General features: G+C 46.6%; 1 protein-coding gene across 1 annotated transcript in view; it reads right to left on the bottom strand.

Annotated features, from left to right (window-relative positions):
- Positions 1-3,106: 3,106 nt before the first annotated feature.
- The window catches only part of LOC143340696 (uncharacterized), a 215,054-nt gene continuing 199,383 nt past the window's right edge, over positions 3,107-18,777 (bottom strand). The window contains exon 8 of the transcript XR_013079487.1: positions 3,107-3,121. The gene's annotated coding sequence lies outside the window, so the exon portion shown is untranslated. The remainder of the gene's footprint in view (positions 3,122-18,777) is intronic.

Raw genomic sequence — 18,777 nt, 5'->3', positions numbered from 1 at the left:
TGGCAGTATCCAATAGTAATGGTTATACGTTGCCAGATATATCAGAAGTGATATCTGAAATAATATACATATGTAAGTTTATACATAGGAATAATAAAAAAGAGAGATTCCAAATCGTACGCCGATTTCAGTTGTTCGAGAGCGAGAAGGCAAATGTGAGCCTTTCTCTCCTGACTCCCACGAGGCGGTCGAAGTTACTTCGGGCAGCTTCGGAGGATCGAAAAAGAAGGCATGTGTCAGTTTGCTTTTATCGACTCTCAGAAACTTTCCGAGTTCACGTACGCGTGATCTGGCATAGTGTGAGAAAGTAGAATCTCTGCTTCGTACATTTTTCCCCTACCTCGAGGATGATCCTGGAACTCGTGTGTGAAGTATGCTGCCACCTAGCGACCTTGCAGGATGGTAAATGCGAAGAAACGGTGTCTGGGGATCTTTTTAGTACCCGGTGTATGCATCAATCCGATGATAAGTTGTCCAGTCGTCGAAAATATGGAAGCACAGATGAGGTATACCAATTCCAAAAGGGTACGTCTATCCACCAAAAATGATTGCAATTGACCCCCGCAACTGAAAATAATTTTTTTAGAATGATTTGAAGTGTTTTAATTTCGCCGAAAAATTTCTGCATGAGCTTTATTACATAAATAAATTTCTATGGAATATATTGACTATTCTAGGAGATTATCAAAATCAATTACTTCTTCCTCGAATCCCCGAAACTATACGAAGCGTCAGAACTCATATACAAGGTGGCTATGCATTAGGCATCGGGCTAATAATACTGGATTGCCTTTTCCAATCCTTCCCGTAGTCTTCTCACATTTATTTACGTACACACTACAGCTGTCTGCCCATCAATACTAATTCAGTGGATAGTTTTTCATCTGACCGCCATCCATGAGAAGGGGACGCTAAAATCACCTCCGAATTTTCAGGTCGGTATAGCAGTTAGATTGGGTCACGAAAGTCCAAGTTCCCTAGCTAGGGATTTTCGTGGTCGGTAGTATCAAAGTCTGACTGACCACCTGCGTAAAAAAGGTACCTGATATGTCGATTGAGAAACAGCTAGATAGTAGTTGAGTGGATCTCCAGTAGAGTGACAAATAATTAATAAAAAAAGATTGTTTACGAGTGTGGCGAGGGCAGCTGATGTTATCTAATTTATATCGTTTTATTTGCATGCGTTTTAATCGACGGATATGCGTACGATTCTCCGTGAAAGTCACAGATGAAAGAACGCTTCTACTAGAATCGATTAGTGAATCTTTATTTGTACTTTGTATTACAGGTTTTCTGGGATAAAATAAACGAACTAACCTTAACAACATTCTAGCGATATCTTTATATTATACAAATATGGTAAAATACATTTATTTGTTCATTACATTTAGTGTATTCACATTCGAAAGACAGACAAACGATGCTGGGAACATTTATCTAAAGGGCAATTTGTATTGAACGATTTTTAACGCAGAGTATTTCTTGATTTGAAGGCTATAAATATTACAGCGTCGAATACATTACATTTGTGTTAATTCTAACATGGAAAAGTTCTCGTACCGGTGCTTTATTTATTGCTCGTTGGTACGCGCGGCTGATGGATCACTAGACTAAACAACGGCTCCCGGTGGGATTGTTTAAAATTCCCGGGCGACGGGGGTGATTTAAACGAATGCGCCGCCATTGCAATCTAGAGTCGCGTGGCATGTCATCCGTAAGATACCTGTAGAGACGAGCTTCTGATATTTACAATCTACAAAAGCCCGGATCTACAGGGTAGATCACGAATGTGCCTATCTTATATGCAACCGTACTCCCGGCCTGTCTCACCGCCAGCGATATCTGCAACACAGAAGCTTCAGTTTTATTTTAAGTTTCACGTCGGAGTTACAAAACAGGTTATGCGTAACGTTACAGAGCAATTTTTAAATACAAATGGAGGAAACCAGTGGTTGTTGTGGGTAGAAATTGAACTTACAAGTGGCTTGTAGAGTCACCCGTTTTTATTTAAACTTCTTTCGCCAGAATTCATTATTTACAAGGGTTACAAGCAGTATTTTTATTTGCAGGTGTGAAATATCGAATATTTTTTAGTAACAATTTGTTAACCCTCCTTTTGGAAGTCTCCAAGGCCCGCCACTGTTGATAAAACGATTGCAACCGTTTGGTTCGTACAGTACGGTAAATCGCAGAGGCGCTCGGGGGAATAGCAACACGTACGAATAACGAGCATGACTATATAAAGCTGGCGAGGATTAGAAATTTCATTCTGGCCGACGAACCGTACGTGACGCCGGAAAACCTCCACTAAAACCGGACGTGACCCTGCATGCACATCCGGAATACGGTTAAAGGAAGTCGTGAATTAATGCGGTGTCCTGCGCACGATGCGATTACGTTTCTGTGATTTTAACGGTCGATTACACGGGCCCCATTATACCATAATCCTAGACGTTCGTTCATCGACGATTATTATCTAGGAGACGCATAAACTTGGACGATCGATGCACGACGCGATAGAGGGCCAATGGTCGTGTGTCCTCTTCGATCGAATCGAGAAATCGAGCAGTCGAAAACAACGATTGTACAAGAAACGACAAAGACGAGACGCGTAGAGTATTATCGACTCCGGGACTCCCAGACGCAAAATGCCACGATCTTCGCGACAAAATCAGGCGAAAGCTAGATGTCACTAGCGTCATCGTGCGAAAACGAATCAGCGGCCATCGAACCAAGCGTCGCCGACGAGACGTAGGGAAACACGCCGTCGGATGCTCGCTCGAGCAACAAGCGGCGAGCGGAAGGAACTCGATTTCTCGAAATTCCGAGAACCGACGGTGGCGCGCGCTCGGAATGGGGTCGAAGTATCGACGCGCGAAGAATGCGATTAAACGAGTGAAACCTGACGACGGAATTCGCGTTCCAACCGATTTTCTGCCGATCCTCGAGAACCTCTAACGTTTGGCGTCAACTGGGGGAATTTGCGTTTCACACGAGGCTTTTTAGCAACCTTCGACACGAAGGATCATGCAAGGAGTTGGCCACTATACGAACGCGAACACGGGGGCGAGGAAAAATGATGAACTCACTGTCCACGCTGCGACGTCGGCGTCCAGGGACGCTTGTGCACATGGTGCGTGCATGCATGCGCGTGCTCGTCTCCGTGCGGTTCCACGTTGCTCTCGGGCGTCTGGTCTCACTGCTTTTCACTGTTTGGCGCGAATCGCGCGCGTCTCGCCTGACGGACGAGCCGAGGAAGACGCGGAAGCGCGGAAAGCGCGGGCCAACGCCCTTCCAAACGAAACTCGCCAGCCGACTGTCCTTTTCGGCCCCGAGCGCGGAAGGCATTCGGCGACAAGCGCGAATCCTCGAGTCGCGGGGCGTCTCTCCCACGGCTGCCCGGCCGCGGCCAGGGGCATCCCCCGGATTCTGCGATGATTGGACCGCGCGCACCCCCTACCCCTCCCCCACGCCGTCCTGGCTTCCCTCCCGCACCGCGCCCACCCTATCCACAGGGGGATGCCACCGCACAGGGCCGTCTCTCAACGCCGCCGGGCCACCGACCACCCCCGCACAAATCAGTATTGATAACGCATTATTCCTGGCCTGCCGACGCACGCGTCCTGACCCAACACGCTTCCCGACGCTCGGGATTACCTCGCCACGAGACGCAGCTTTCGCCTCTGTCACCGATCTTGACGGACGGAAACGATGCTTGTCAAACCCTCGACTTCCTTCGAACAACTTTGAAAATAATCGTCTTCCCCATCCCTCCTTCGATTCTTCAAAGATTCTAGCGAAAGTATACTCTTGTAATATCAACCCTCCTATGAGACGATAGTGAACGCGACAGGCAACAAGTCCATAGTCTAATGGTGGCAGCTTGTTTCATCTGAGAAGCCAGTCTATCGATCGGGTACAAATTTTGCTACGTAATTTAATTATCGCGCACAGGAAAGTACTTCGTTTTTGTTTCACTCTAGCCATGCCACCCCTTAAGGAACTGTTGAATGTTCGAAAGTAACTATCTCCGAGTAGATTGTGGAGCATGTTGGAGGAAGATGAATGAGGCTTTGGGGCCTATACAGAAGCCAACAGGAAAATAAACAAACGAGGCTTTACGAGGACGTATCCCACCCCCGCAAGAAAGTGGCACTACGTCAACCTTGGGAGAGAAAAGCCCCATTGTTTCAGAGGTCTAAATATTCCCGCCCAGACCACTTTGGATTAGGATCTATGACATTGACGTATATTTTTATCGAAACTAATGTTATTTATGGGTTCTGCAATGGGATCCGAAACTCGTCGAATCTCGCGTGAATCGAGAAGATAGTCGCGAGCAGAGGAACAAGAAGAATATAGAAAATGGAGCAGCTGAAAAGAGGTCTCAAGTTTTCGAACGTGACAGTCTGACACGATATTGAGAAATATGTCTGCCCTGCTCTATTTCCCGTATATCGCGTGCTCGAGTACCATCTTCTCGACTTCATTTACGGAATCGCAACCTGTCGTCCACCGACTACGCCGCGAAATATACTCGACGAGACGCTCAGCTATTGAAATAGAGATTGAATGGCGTTCGATTCTTCGCACGGAGACACACGATTCGAACAATGATTCACGGGACGAGTCGAAGGAGAATGCGTGGAATGCGCGCCACACAACGGCCCGACCTAATCTACTATCGCGCTTTCCCTTACATAGTCGATGAAGTATTGCATTAAGCATTCCACTACTCGTCTACGAAGTCGAATACACGGTTAAAATGGTGGACATCGACACCTATGACGCTTCTACGTCGCGCGATTCGTCGGTTTTCGTCTCGCGGAGCAGTGACGTAGTATTTTCGCCTTATGCATTATGCAACGCGATAGGAAATACTGATTGGGTATCTGGAATTTTCCTTCTGGAAACTCTGCCGTGCAAATTCATGCATTATTTACGCCCCCCTGCCATATGACGGAGGAAAAGGTTCCTACGGAAGACCCAGACAAATTCGTCGATCGTCTTGGAATGACCCAAGACCCAGACTCGTGGTCGTTTCAAACACAAGAAGACGCATTTCGTTCGAAGAACCTTCTGCGCGAATTCTGACATCGACCGTGGCAATATGTATTCATATTGAAACGAAGAGGACGTCCCGACGAAAGATCGACAGAAATTTGGAGAAAGCAGGGCCAGGGCACGTTGTCGTTGGTAGACACGGCCCTGGCATCGTTTGTGTTCGGTCGAAATCGTGCGGCCTCGGCCACGAATCCCTGTCAACCGGAGCGTGGGTGGAAGAGAGAGGGTAAAAGCCAGGGGCCACCCTTCGTCTCATCATCTTTTCGCGCTCATAGCAGGGCATATCTGCTGGGATCCAGGCCTCTGCTCTCCTCTCCTCGAGGAATCGCCTGGAAAACGGAGCTTTTCCCCCCCTTTGGCCCCTCCGTGGACCGCGCGGCCGCCCCGCGACCTCCGCAGCCGCCCAACTCTCCCAATGACGTAGCTTCCGTTCCTTCTCCGTTCCGGAGCGACGTATTGATCGTCTCTCCGCTCCTGAAGCCGCGGAGGAGCCTGACACCGCGGAGGGAAACGAAGAATGGAGAGAAAACGTGTCTACGGAGAGAGTGATGGGGGGTGGCGAAACTGGGTGTACCCAGGGTGTCTCTGTTCAAACTGCCGGGCCGAGAAAAATAGAGAACCGAACCGGAATGGAAACAGCCACGTAGTCCGGCGGTGTACGCGCGCAAAAAGAGCCGACCCCTCTCGTCGGAGGACCCGAGGACCCTCGAGGAGCACAGGGAAATTTAAGGTCGGATTAAAATCGGGAGCCTAGCCGGTGGAACGTTTCCGAATCCTCGGGGATCGAAGTCTAATCGAGACGAGCGAGAGTCGCTGGACCAAATCGGGTTAAATATCTTCTGGTCAGCAATTAAAAGTCTGTAGTCTAACCAGATATTATCGAGGAGGACGTAGAAGTACAAAGAAACTACCCTGGAGGAACCAAGGAAGAATCCACCCCTAACCTAGAGGATTCCAGTATACTAAAAAAGATAATATCTCTGGTAGAAGAAGCAATATCATAGCGTCGCATCCCGACTCTGCTAGCCAGATTGACGCCATTAATCGCTCGTTCGACGCCTGTCAATTATGCGTTCGATAGTTTACGAGTACATAATTAGTTTGTATTACTCGAACGATTAATAGGGGCTTCTAAACTAGGAATCAAAACAAACCAAAAATTTCTTAAGCATCTTCGTTGGTCGCGTTGTTAGGGTTGGCCCGGTATACGCGCTCTCATGCTCGCGCCGAATTTTCGAGGTCCAAGCAGAAATTTAACGCGGAGCTGAATTTGCATCGCGGCAAGGCTCGCGTTAATCGCTACAAATTTCGTCTGGCCGGGCGAAAAACGGCGAAAAGCAGCCGACGGTGAACAGGAGAGACCGATAAGGACCCCGGGACAACTTAACTCGATAAATCGCCGGCTCGTCGTTCGGGGCGGCGTAACATCATCCTCGCGTCATACGCCACTCAACCGACATTCTGCCTGTCGTCCTCTGCTCACGTGCCATACGTCTTCCCCGAGTTTACCCACGTATCGTCGCTTGTGAGTATCCGTGACGACGACGACCGGCTCTCTGTCTCGCTCTCTGCCTCTACCCTGTCCCACGAGTCGTTCGGAAACTTCCAAGACACATTTTTTAGCCCGCCGTTGCTCCAGCGTGTCGTTTTTATGACGAGTGTCCCCTACTAAAACGATCCGTAAAATGGCCGATAAATTACTGCGTCGCGGATCTCTCGATACCATGCTTTCCACGTCTGAGACTGGGGATTCGCTCGAATTTTAATGGAGATAGAAGGAAATTAAGAAACTAAGAAGCAGTGTTTCCTGAAGCTCGTGAAATTAAAAAAGTAAAACCAGACAAATATACAGGCTGTTCGGCCACCCCTGGGAAAAATTTTGATGGGAGATTCTAGAGGTCAAAATAAGACGAAAATCAAGAATACTAATTTGTTCATGGAGGTTTCGTTAAAAAGTTATTAACGTTTAAAGTTCCGCCCGTTCTGAATTTTTTACTCAAAAATGGGCAGGATCTCGAGGGTATGCCTATTAACCAAAAATGATTATAATTGACCCCTGCAACTGAAAATAATTTTTTTAGAACGATGTGAAACTTTTTAATTTTGTCGAAACATTTCACATCTTCTCGAATTTTTTTCTCGAAAGTGGGTAGGATTTCGAGGGTATGTCTATTCACCAAAAATTACTGTAATTGACCTCTGCAACCGAAAATAATTTTTTCAGAACGATTTGAAATTTCTTTTTTTCACCGAAAAATTTAGGCACCCTACTACCCCCTGTCGATTTTTCTTAAATATTAGGTTTTCATTTCTGATAATTTTGTTTGACGCCCTACAGAAAAGTTGTCTAATACTTTTTTGTAGGTACCCATGAGCTCTACTTCAGAAAAAAGTTTCATTGAAATATACTCGCTATTGTAGAAATTATGGCTCTTTGAAAATTGGATCACTTTTATGGGGTTTTTCTCATTTTGCGAGGTCAAGGACCAACTTTTCGAATATTTTTGCAATTTGTACATATTCTATATTAAAATACGCGTAGTTTGGTTTCTTAAACATTAAAATCGTCCAATCCGTTCAGAAGTTATGACGTTTTAAAGATTCGCATGAAAAGGGAACGATTTCTGGCCAGAAATGATATTTTCGGTGAGGAATTTTTTTCTCGAAAATGGTTAGGATTTCGGGGGTATGTCTATTGACCAAAAACGATTGTAATGGACCCGCGTAACTAAAAATAATTTTTTTTAGAACGATTTGACATTTTTTAATTTTGTCGAAAAATTTCACACCTACCCGAATTTTTTTCTCGAAAGTGGGTAGGATTTCAGGGGTATGTGTCTCGACTAAAAATGATTGTAATTGACCCCTGCAACCGAAAATAATTTTTCCAGATCGATTTGAAATTTTTGAATTTAATTGTTAATTACTTTTTAACGAAGCCTCCGTCAACAAATTGGTATTCTTGATTTTCGTCTTAGTTTGGCCTCTAGAATCCCCTATTAAATTTTTTCTTCTGTTATTAAGCCAAGACAATAAGACTTTCCTCCACATAAACACAGAGCGACCAAACAATTACCCACCCATGTGTTTCTCGAAAAAAACAAAATTAACGACGGACAGACGGATGCATTAAACATTAAGCCATCTCGGCTGAAATTATGATCAGTTTATGGCCGACGGGAGTGCACTGAAACGCATACATGGACACAGAAAAATATGCTCGATTGCGTCTGCGTTGGCAGACGTCGTTCGCGAGCAACGTGTATCCGTAGTTAACGCGCTGGCTACGCGTCTATCGATTAATTCACGGCAGGTCATCGCCGCGGAGTGCAATTCACCCTGACAGATAAGAGATTGTGCCCCGGTTAAATGAAAAGCTGGAGATAACCGAGTCGAATGGACACGCTCGTCTTGGGACGAGATCGAGCTGGACGGAAAATAGAAACCGGCGAGCACCGTTCGCGTTGAACTTCCCACCTTTCCGAAAGAAATATGGCTCGATGGTAAATTCTCGTCGCACATTTGATACGTACCAAAGGGGAAAGAGAAGTACGGACCACCGGAGCTTCGGTTCGAAACGTTCTAAACGAATATAAAGCGAGCCTATCGTTGTGGAGATCTTCCCCGAGTAACCCAGGATCTCTAAGAAGCACATCGAGGCTTTCCCGATACTTTTGTAGCGAAAATAAGATTTACCTGTCACCTCCCGCGATCGAAATGGTCCTCAGGCTTTCCAAGAAGGAACGTCGCGTCCGTGAAATTCACCAGACATCAGGAAGACTTCGAGACTTCGTGGACGTCGTCGAGGGGCTCCCTGGATTTCGTAGACGATTAAATAAATGAATGGATATACCTTTCGCGCGACTTCCGCCGTTCTCCGCCGGCTGTCTCGTTCGCGGTCGTCACACGCGCGGCTGCCAAGAGACGCTGTCTTCGACTGGCATCGTCTATCGTATCGTGGAATGCTTCAGAAGGAAGGAACGTCCGGGCCCCGTGTGTTGAATAATAATACGATCGCCAGTCGATTTCCTTTTCCATACTCCCGACATCGATTCGCATTCGTCGCTCGCCGGGCTTTCGAATCTCGGTTCGGTCGCGCCATAAAAGATTCGGTGAGCTTCCCGTGGTAGCCACGACGATTATTAGCGATCGACGAATCTGCCAGCGTATTATGTCACCGAGAGGAACCGAACGATCGCCACTTCCGGTGCACCGAGCTCTACCTGTCGACTGCGGACAGGGAAACAAAAGCAATCTAAACATTGGATCGGAATAGTAACTTGAAATTCTTTATTTGGGTTGTTACGGTCCCTTGAGTGGTCAATTATTATCGAATATCTACGTAGGGAGTCCCGAGAGGAATTTTCTGTACCGCAGGACCACGTTTTATAGGCCAGAAGAGGAAGAGTTTGCACCCACGCAAGTTTGAAAATCTCTGTTTGCCCTTTAGGGTGGCTCCAAGTTGTGTGCTTAGAAAAGTGTCTTTCGTACGTATTTTCAACTAATTAACTGTAACACGGCGCAGGTACTATGCTTAATTACAATTGGAATATTTGTTCTAAACGGTGATCGGAAGGAGAAGAAGTCGAAACGGATGGATAATTTAAGGCAGAGACCAGAGTCGAACAAATTGCTCCGCGGCCAGCTCAGAATAAATATAAGCCGGTGCAGTAAAAGCTTAAGCGACTAAGCTAATGTTATTGAGATGAAGCCGAAAGCCAGGTGGGCGTGTTAGGATCTCCGACAAGGAATTGCAATGCCGCCCACTTCGGTGAAATTTAGCTTCCTTTCGTTCCTTCCCTTTGAAAAATGCCCTCTCGCGAATTCAATTGCACTCATGCCGCGCGACGGTTCGGATTATTCTAACCGCGCCCTGATAAAGTGCCCTCCGGAGGAACTTTCGGAGACGTTTTCACCTAGTACGCGCAGATTGAAGCTGTCGTTCCTACTCAACCACCGAAAATCTGACCACGATTCATCGATACGATAAAAGAAATAATCTGCGATAGGGAGGAAAAGATATTACCCGGATAACTGAAACGTAATCACGTTTAGCTGTGAAAATGATAAGTGGATGGTCAAATTTTAAAGCGACTCATGCATGATATAATATTCGTAGATAAACAATTCGGATCGTTTCGAACGTACCATCGACAGAATTTGAGATGCAAACAGCGGTAGAAATGGAATCTGCAGGGTCGTCGAAATTTCCGGTGTTCAACTCGTTGCGACTTCCGCGTATCAGAAACACACGCGACGGTGCACCGAGCAATTTATTTACAAGCTGCACAGCCGTGGAAAAAGAATTCGTCTGGTTCGCGCGATGCTTTTTCGTTACTTCCGCGTGGCCGCATAGTAATTTATTCGCCGCGGAGCTTTCAACGCGCTTTATTCGTTAAAAGCAAAGCACTCGGGCGCTGGGAACCGGGGCTGAGCCCAAAAAAATGTTATGGTCACTCGGGTAAGCAACTTTTGCATGCATTTAGCCCGTGCTCCAGTTCGGTCGTTACGGCTAAAAAAAAATATATATATAAATTTTTTGGCGCAATTTTTAACTGCAATTCCAACGCAACGCTGTCTCGGTAATTGTTCTGCCGATTGTTTACGACCTAATTATATTATTTCTCAAATAACCATCGTAAATGCGTCGAAGTGACAAACTTGAGAAAATTGGGAAACGATTCGACGCTGGCTTTTCCTCTTTAAGGTCATTCCAAGGTCATAGGTCGATGTCATAGGTCTTTGAATTCGTTTGGATGCCAGCCAGAATGCGAAATACATATGCTACTGTATGAAAAAATGTAGGTAACCTTGAATGACCTTATATTCGCTACCTTGAACTCCGTGTCGGTTACCTTTAGTAACTTTTTAAGTATCGTTTACAATAGCGGAGGTTCTTGGAATAACGGTAAATTGGATACTCCGTAATTGGAAGTCTCTGAACACTGTTAGATTCAAAGTGGCCCATAAGCCTTAAACTGGATAGCTTGCTGAGGACCGTTTCCTTGAGCACTCAACGTGCACTTGTATCGATTTACATGGCGTAGACATTCAGGGAACGTGTAATAGAGAAACGAGTATCTTCAAAACAAACATTCAAAATTGTGGAAAGAATTAAATTGAAACGATAGAAGCGAAATTATTTTGCAAATATACGCCACGTAACGGTCGACGCGACGAAGGGATGAAAGCTGTGACAATTCGGGGAACGAGTACTATATCGAGTATTTTTTCTTTTACAAGAGAAAGGTGACTGGTTAATCCGAGTGTTCGGACGTTCCATCGGACGAATTCTTGCGGTAGGTTGCATTAACGCGACCATAAATCATGGCCGAGCAGAAGAATGGAGGGAAGTTGGAATCTGAGTGACGTCTAGTCAGAGAGCTCCTTGTCGCCGCGGCCCTGTCCGAGCATTCGTGAGCGGGGCTGGCACGGTGGTTGAGAAAGGAGGGTTGAAGAACGAACCGGGTGGCGGAGAGTTCTCTCGCAGGACGTTGACGCGGGTCCCGCGGGGCATTTTTGCGGATGAAAGGTCCGCCCTATCTTAAACTCGACGTAACAGGAGATTCCGCTTTTCCCTCCTTCGCCCTGGCAGCCCCTTTCATTTCCCTCCTCCCTCTCGCCACCCTTCCCTCTGTCTCTCTCGCTCTCCACCATCTTTTCACCCCTGGCTGCCTTTTTTTTCGCCCCCTTATTTCGCGGTCGGTCTCTCGAATCGAGAAACTAATATCGCGCGACAGGCACTCGAGGTCCCCGAGATAGCATCCGTGAAGCGGCGGTGAAAATCTTCTTTTTCGCGGGGGGGCAGACAAGGGATTTGAAAGGAGGACGATTTGCAACGGTGTAGCGCAATCTTTCGCCGCTGTTCTAATGTCGTTCTGTATATTCTTGCCACCGCGACCTCCGACGCCAGAGAATCGAGAAACGTGAATGGAATTTCGAGAATTAGATACTTTTTAATTTAATCAAAACGCGGTGTTCCCTTTTATTAGGTTTCCAATCGTGTAGTGGGTTAAAAACGCAGACACGGAGAAAGAGCAACAATATCGAGGTCCGATAGCGCGGGGCTGCGACGAAAGAAGATCATTTGTCAGCGCGAAGTGGACGCGAACGCGTTATTGCGGCTTTCTCGGAGCGATCTATCGCGTGCCCCTTAACAGAAAGAGATTTCTGGCGAAAAGAGACGAGACCGTTCCACAATGGGAGTTTATTTACTTTTGTTCGACGCTTTCACCGCTCTATAACAATACAAGACGCGAACAAACAACAATTTTAATCATTTAACCGTCTCGAAACGTGACTAGATCCACGATCCATTATACAACTTGTGCAACAGAGGCGTAAAACGAGTACCTTAAAGATAAAAAGGATTCGACGTACTACTAAGTGCAAGGGGAAAGAGACAAAGAAAGAGTTATGGGAATCGAGAGGGCATAAAACAACGAGCAGCACGTTTAAATGAAGAAAAAGAAGCCGAAGAATGTATATCGAAAGGGATAGCGTTACAATGGCAACGGAACAGGCAAGAAAACGAATGTCTAAGCCAAGTTTAGAAGTCGGCCAATGAGAAATTGTTGCTGGCTAAGTTTCTACAGGTTCTAAGAAGTCCGAACCGCATAATTATTTATGGGGAATATTACTTCTCCGCGTCCGCGTCTAATATAAAAAAATTAATCTTCCGGGAATCGATTTTGCAATAGTTTTGTTTTAAATACATCATTTCACGCTGTTGTTGCGCTCGTTCGTGACGCGATATGATTTACAGTCGATGTAACCTTTACAGCTTGTTTATACCGAGTTCGAAACTAATTTAATAAAGCCTATTCACGCGGAAAGTTTGAAGGGGTGCGGGTGCGGGGTCGAAAGGGGCGGCGGCGTGCAATTTTAATTAAAAAAGTGGACGTTCGGCCAGCACAACGGGAGCAGAGTAAACGAAAGTGGAAATAGCTGTTTCATCGCGCCCCCGGGTTTTTCGAAACCTCCAACTATCTCGAGCAACGGTTACAAATCATCGATAGAAACTTTTTCTTGTAGCCAAAATGCGGAAAAACTAACGCGGTGTATTTTCTGAAAATACGTTTGTAAAGGTTTGTCCCTTGCAAAAAGAATCCGTGGGAAAATGAAGCTTGGAAAACTAAAATTGCTCGATAAAAATATCATCGATAGTTTGAAACGCAATTTGCGCGAGACGAAACGAGCGGAACAAAAATTGTTTAATCTCATCGCGCCACGCGATTGTCAACGGTCTGCGTGTCACCGTATCAACAATTTATTCATCCGTGGGCCGATAGAACGAATAAAACCGACGATATATACGTCAAAAGCGCGTCCATTCCCGTTAAAAATAACCGCGTCAAACGCTGTGGAACGTTTCCCAATCGCGAATACGAACACACAATCGGACGAAACTGACGAAAGGCAGATTAATTTCTTTCTGGGGCAAAATGAAAGAGGGGGAAAAAACGAAAAACCGGGAAAATTCCTCGATCGCGTCGCGTACGTTCGATTTTCAACGACCACCGCCGTCGCCATCGCGCGCCAGGACTCCTCTGTCACCGACAAATTCATTTATCGTGGCGGCGGCTGAAAAAGATAAGTAAAAACCGCGATATATCTCGTACATACCTAACCGCTCCCTGTTATTTACATATTCTTTACATATCCGGACACACGTATATGCGATCCACGTAGCGCAACGCGCGCCTGCACGCGCGCAAACGGACACACACACGCGCAAACGCACGAACACGATCACGGAGAGAGAGAAGAACGCGCGCGTACACAGTGCTCGGTAGGTAGGTCTGTAAGTAGCTAAGCAGAAAGTGTACATAGGTATAGGCGGAGACGAGGGGTTGGCAGGCAGTCCAAAGCATCGAAGGGGGTTGGAACGCGGTGGCAGTTGGTGGAAAAAGGGGGAAGGGGAAGTTGCGATTCCATCTGCCAGCCTGTCATTCTGATACTACGTAGAATGTCGGCTGTTGGCGGAGACGATCAATACATTGCAATCTATATAAAATGGCTGCAGTATCTGGAGCGTCGCGAATAAAACGCGCACTCCTCCGTCGTGGAAACGAAAACCGATGCCGGACGTGTTACGCCGATCCCATGAGCTTTCCGGCAAACAGCCTGACTCGCCTGTCGACGGCATTTTTTTTTTTTTTATCATCGACCGTTTAGAATTTATCGGAACGCCTCGTACGAAGGGTCGAAAATACTCCGAGCTTACGGAGAGATCGAGTCGATCGTAGGAATTTTATGCGAAGATCTAAACCGTCCACCGATGCAATCTGTGCGTTATTGTAAGTCAAGAGTCACGTGTTACACGTGCATCATTGTAAAAAGATTAATAGACGCCATAGAGAAATTTTTAGTGCTCGAGGATCGGAGAATATTTCGAAGTATCCGTGTAATAAAATCGAGATTTAGTTTTTAAAACCTTGTGCGTAATAATTTTTGTAAGAACTGTACAGGGTCGTTTCGATTACTGGTGAAAGGAGGGCCCATCTTGTCGATCCAAAGATTTTAGATGGCGGGAAAAATCAAAGTACGCGAATACTGTTAATGGTTGAACGTTGAGGCGTTAGGGCAACTTGAATGGAGCGTAAAATAATGAATACGAGTAGCGAGATTCGCGCGTGGTCGCCTCTGTTGTGAAAAGATGTAAGAAAAAGGAAATACAAGCTGGAGTCGCCATCGTGGCTCCACCTTGGAGACTTTTGGTGGACTGGAGGCGTTCGGGAGGTCACCGATAGGTGGTGTCGGCCATGTTACCCGTTTTCTTCTACTTTGCAACTTCCGGTAAATAAAAATTTACATCGGTTTTCTTCGAACCAAATCCCGCTCGCTCCGCTATTTCCACAATTCTAAAAATTCGAAACGACGATTATACTGAAGAAGATCTATACACCTTCGTTATCGATCGTGCTCTTTTTGAACAACCGTTGACTACTCTGGTCGACCTTGACTTTCTCCGGTTCGAAAAACTAAATTGTAAATTTCTGAACGTAGTTAAAGAAAACTCGATACTCCTTTCGTTATCGAAACAAAGTATTATCTAAAAATAAATATTCTTTGCGTAAACACCATTATTGATAATTAAACCGATGGTAAATATTTAAAAACCTCGTTGAAAACGTCCAGTTGTATCAGGACCACGATGAAAGGAGCTCTAATAACAGCAATGTCGTCGGAACGTCGATACGGAAATATCGTTGGACGCAGTCTCAGAACACACCGGTGTCGACAATGGTCAAACCAGTCTCGACGAATTTTAATTTGAAGAATTTTCAAATTCCACTTACGAACACTGACCAACGACAGCCTGAACAGAAGGTCCACGCCTAACCAGCGACGCGAAACAATAGGCGGCGATTCACACCGCGCGACGGAAACGACGCTCGCGCGATTAACGCCACGAAGGTTCACTGGACGCGGAAAGAAAAGGACCTTGGTCGTTCGCGAAAGGATCGAGGTGCAATTCGATGGTCCGACTGCACGGGGGCCAGGTCGAGGCACAACTAACCCGGGTTTCGTGCAATAAAGGGGATCATTTTGAATCTGTGTGCTGAAATTTATGGTCCCCCACCAGCCGTGCCTCGGCTATAGGGCCGCGCAGTAAAGGATGGCTATTAATTTTACGTTTGCCGCGAACTGTTCCCGTTCTAAGAGACTTCCCGTCAGGACCACCGAAGATTCAGGATTTATATCCTCCCTTGTCCAAACGATCGATACGGATCCCACGTGTTTCCCGGAAATCGATCCAAATTCTCGACTCGACGAGGTCAGATTGTAACGACGCTTCTTCGTTCACGAATCATCACTGAGTCATACAGGACTCAGGATTGCTACTGCCTTTGGTAGAGTGCTCGTCCCGAAAATTCCAAACTGTATTTTAAATAATTCTAATCAGTTTACGACCCGAACAAATGTCCCTGACCGTACTAAAACGTTCCCAGGCTTACCCTAGAGTATGGCAGATCTCTCTCCGTTCACAGGATCCTCGTAACAATAAACCACTACTGAACACGCGAGGACCGTCGTCGCGTGCAGCTCGTTTCGCGATGTCGAAATCGTAGGACCCGGTGTCCCGTTCGTCGCCGAGTAACCGAGACGTTCCGCAGGCTAAGAGTTCCAGGTGATGTTGGCCGGTCGCCGATCGCCGGGGTTATGCTGCAGGGAAACGCCGAGGGGTAGTATCACGGGGAAATGATTTATGACCTCGGGGACCAGGTAGGGCGCCATTCAGCACCAGGCTCGTTCTCTTCTTCCGCTGCCTCTCTCCTACCTCCCCCCATCTGCACCCGGTGACTTCTCTCGTGTCAATGCGTTTTCAGTTGGCCTATTTGCGCGATACGCGTAAGATCCGCTTCGTTCGCTCGTTACCCGCGGATCAAACGCCGTCGATTTCACTCGCAAATCTATCGACGCTAGTTCGTGTTTCGTGTAAAAGGTTATCGTCCAAATCCCGTCCACGTTACTCGAGGATATCTACTTCTGGTTTCGACTCTGTGGTACGTGTTGCTCGATTTTATATTTATTTTTAGAATCGAACTCCCTGGGTTTTATTCTACACAAAATATGACAATGTTGTTATGGAATAGATAGAGGCTCAGGAAGCACGTTGCATTAGGAATAATAGATTGACAAATTCAGACCGTTTGAATAGAGGAACTGCTGATTAAGCTCGTAGCAAACTTGCTCAAACATTCAGACTCTAACGAAACAGTCCACGCACCGAACAATGTTATCGCGGCTTTACTAATTTTTCACTGATCAAAGGGAACACGCCTAGGTGCCCCCCTGTCATTTTCCTTTTTCGCCGTGGTTTATTCTTCAACGTCCGCGCCGGGCTCGGTCTGCCTCTGGCCCGGATTCCTTTTCAGCGGCGAGACGCGCGCGTTATTAGACCAACGAGATTCGATTAAACCGCGCGGAAGGCGTTTCGTTCTCGGGGCCGCTGTTATTACATGCAAAGTGAAAAACTTGCCCATCGGGTTGACCATTACTATACCGCTCGTGGTCGCTCGCGTGTGCGTAACCCTCGTGATGGGTTCTCCCGTCCCTCCCCCGGCCTCCGCGACCCGTTCCCGGTAAGTCCGGATAGGCGGACGTCGCGCGTTACAAATTAAGTTACATAAATTCACGCGCCTACCCTTGCATTATGCATCGCGATTGCGGCTGCAGCTGATTCCCGGAGGCTAATTCCCTCTTGGCAGGTAGAGGCGAGTCTTCCATTCTTCCTTTTCGTTTCGTGCAACGCGCTCTCGCATGTCTCTGCACCGGGATACGACCGAGGCTGCGCCGCGCGCTCAACCGATTGCCGCGTTTTTTGCTCGCCGAGGAACAAGCTCCGCTTCCTTTTTATTCCAACGTTCATAAATTTGTACTACGTTACAAGGTACTAGACGCGTGTTCCTTTGTTTTCTAATTAACCGATCGGGACTGCACGAGATTGAAAACAACGCGAAGAATAATTATTTCACTCGGAATTCTGGGCAACTGTACGTCTTTGCATCGACGGTGTACGCCGAATGCGCACGTTGAGGATGATCCGTTGGATCTGGTTTACGTTTTGCGCGGTGCTTCCGGTCCGTGTAGCGAAATTCCGAAGGAAGCTCGGTATTCTGGGCTCGTATATCGACCGGCTGCGTTGCACTGGAATCGCCGAGGAAACGAAAAAAAGCCGGGCGGGAAATGAGGGAAAAGACAGACGCGGTGTCAAGGCGGCGGCGGCGGCAGCAGCTACCCCGAACGATCATCAATCATCAAGAGCGAGACAATCGAATAGCGCAGCCAACCGGCGAACAGCTGTCGCTTCGTTCGGCTCTAACCGTGCACGTTACACGTTGCAACCGTGTTTTCAGGAAACTCGCTCCGAACGGGAGAAAAAAGAACATTGGCTACCGTGCATGTGGTTTTCTTCGTCGTTCGGTCGGGGAAATAAATGAATCGCGATTCGGAATGTACCGTTGCGGAAGACGAATTACGAATTAACAACTATTGCTTTATATTTTATACCGTAGTCGAATTGTGTTTTCTTAATTTTCAAACAAGAATCGATCAATTTGAAACACAGATACGTAGTCCTCGAGTGTGTGGAATGCGAAAACACCGAGTGCATTGCATATTGGACCGAAAGGGGGGATAGTTCTTGCGTTTGTTTTTCTGTTAAATTGGAAATATTTTGCAAGTCGAAGGAAGGTACACGCACGGTCTGAGCCTCGATCCTCTTCACATCACATCGTATCATATCGTGACGCCGCCATCCCTGCGCGTCGCTCTATATTGCCTGCTACGTTTCATAAATAACTCCCATATTACGAAAGAATACAATTTCAATATTACATACGATGGATGCGCCAATATCGCTCGGACGCGTGATAGATAGGCGAGCGTTATTGTCTTTAGAGAAACATAACCATTTATTTTAGAAATCCACAATAACGCCCGAAGATAGGAATTACGTTTCGTCTCCGCCCCGGTCGAAATAAATCTTTGAGCTACCGTCGATTCGATATCGATATAAGTGGCGCGAAAATTGAAGATTCCCGCCAACGGAGGACGTATTAAAGTCTTGTAGGACACGCTAAAAGCTCGGTACGGAGAAGAAATTTTCACCCAGCGGGACAAATGCTTATGTATACTCATGGAAATTCGAGGGGGATAGTGCAAAGTGGAATGAAATGTACGAAGTGTCCACGCGACAGAGCGAAA

Source organism: Colletes latitarsis, chromosome 3 (assembly GCF_051014445.1).
Source record: "Colletes latitarsis isolate SP2378_abdomen chromosome 3, iyColLati1, whole genome shotgun sequence".
Lineage (NCBI taxonomy): Eukaryota > Metazoa > Arthropoda > Insecta > Hymenoptera > Colletidae > Colletes > Colletes latitarsis.
Note: the sequence above shows the minus strand (reverse complement) of the source record. Positions and strands in the feature narration are given on the sequence as shown.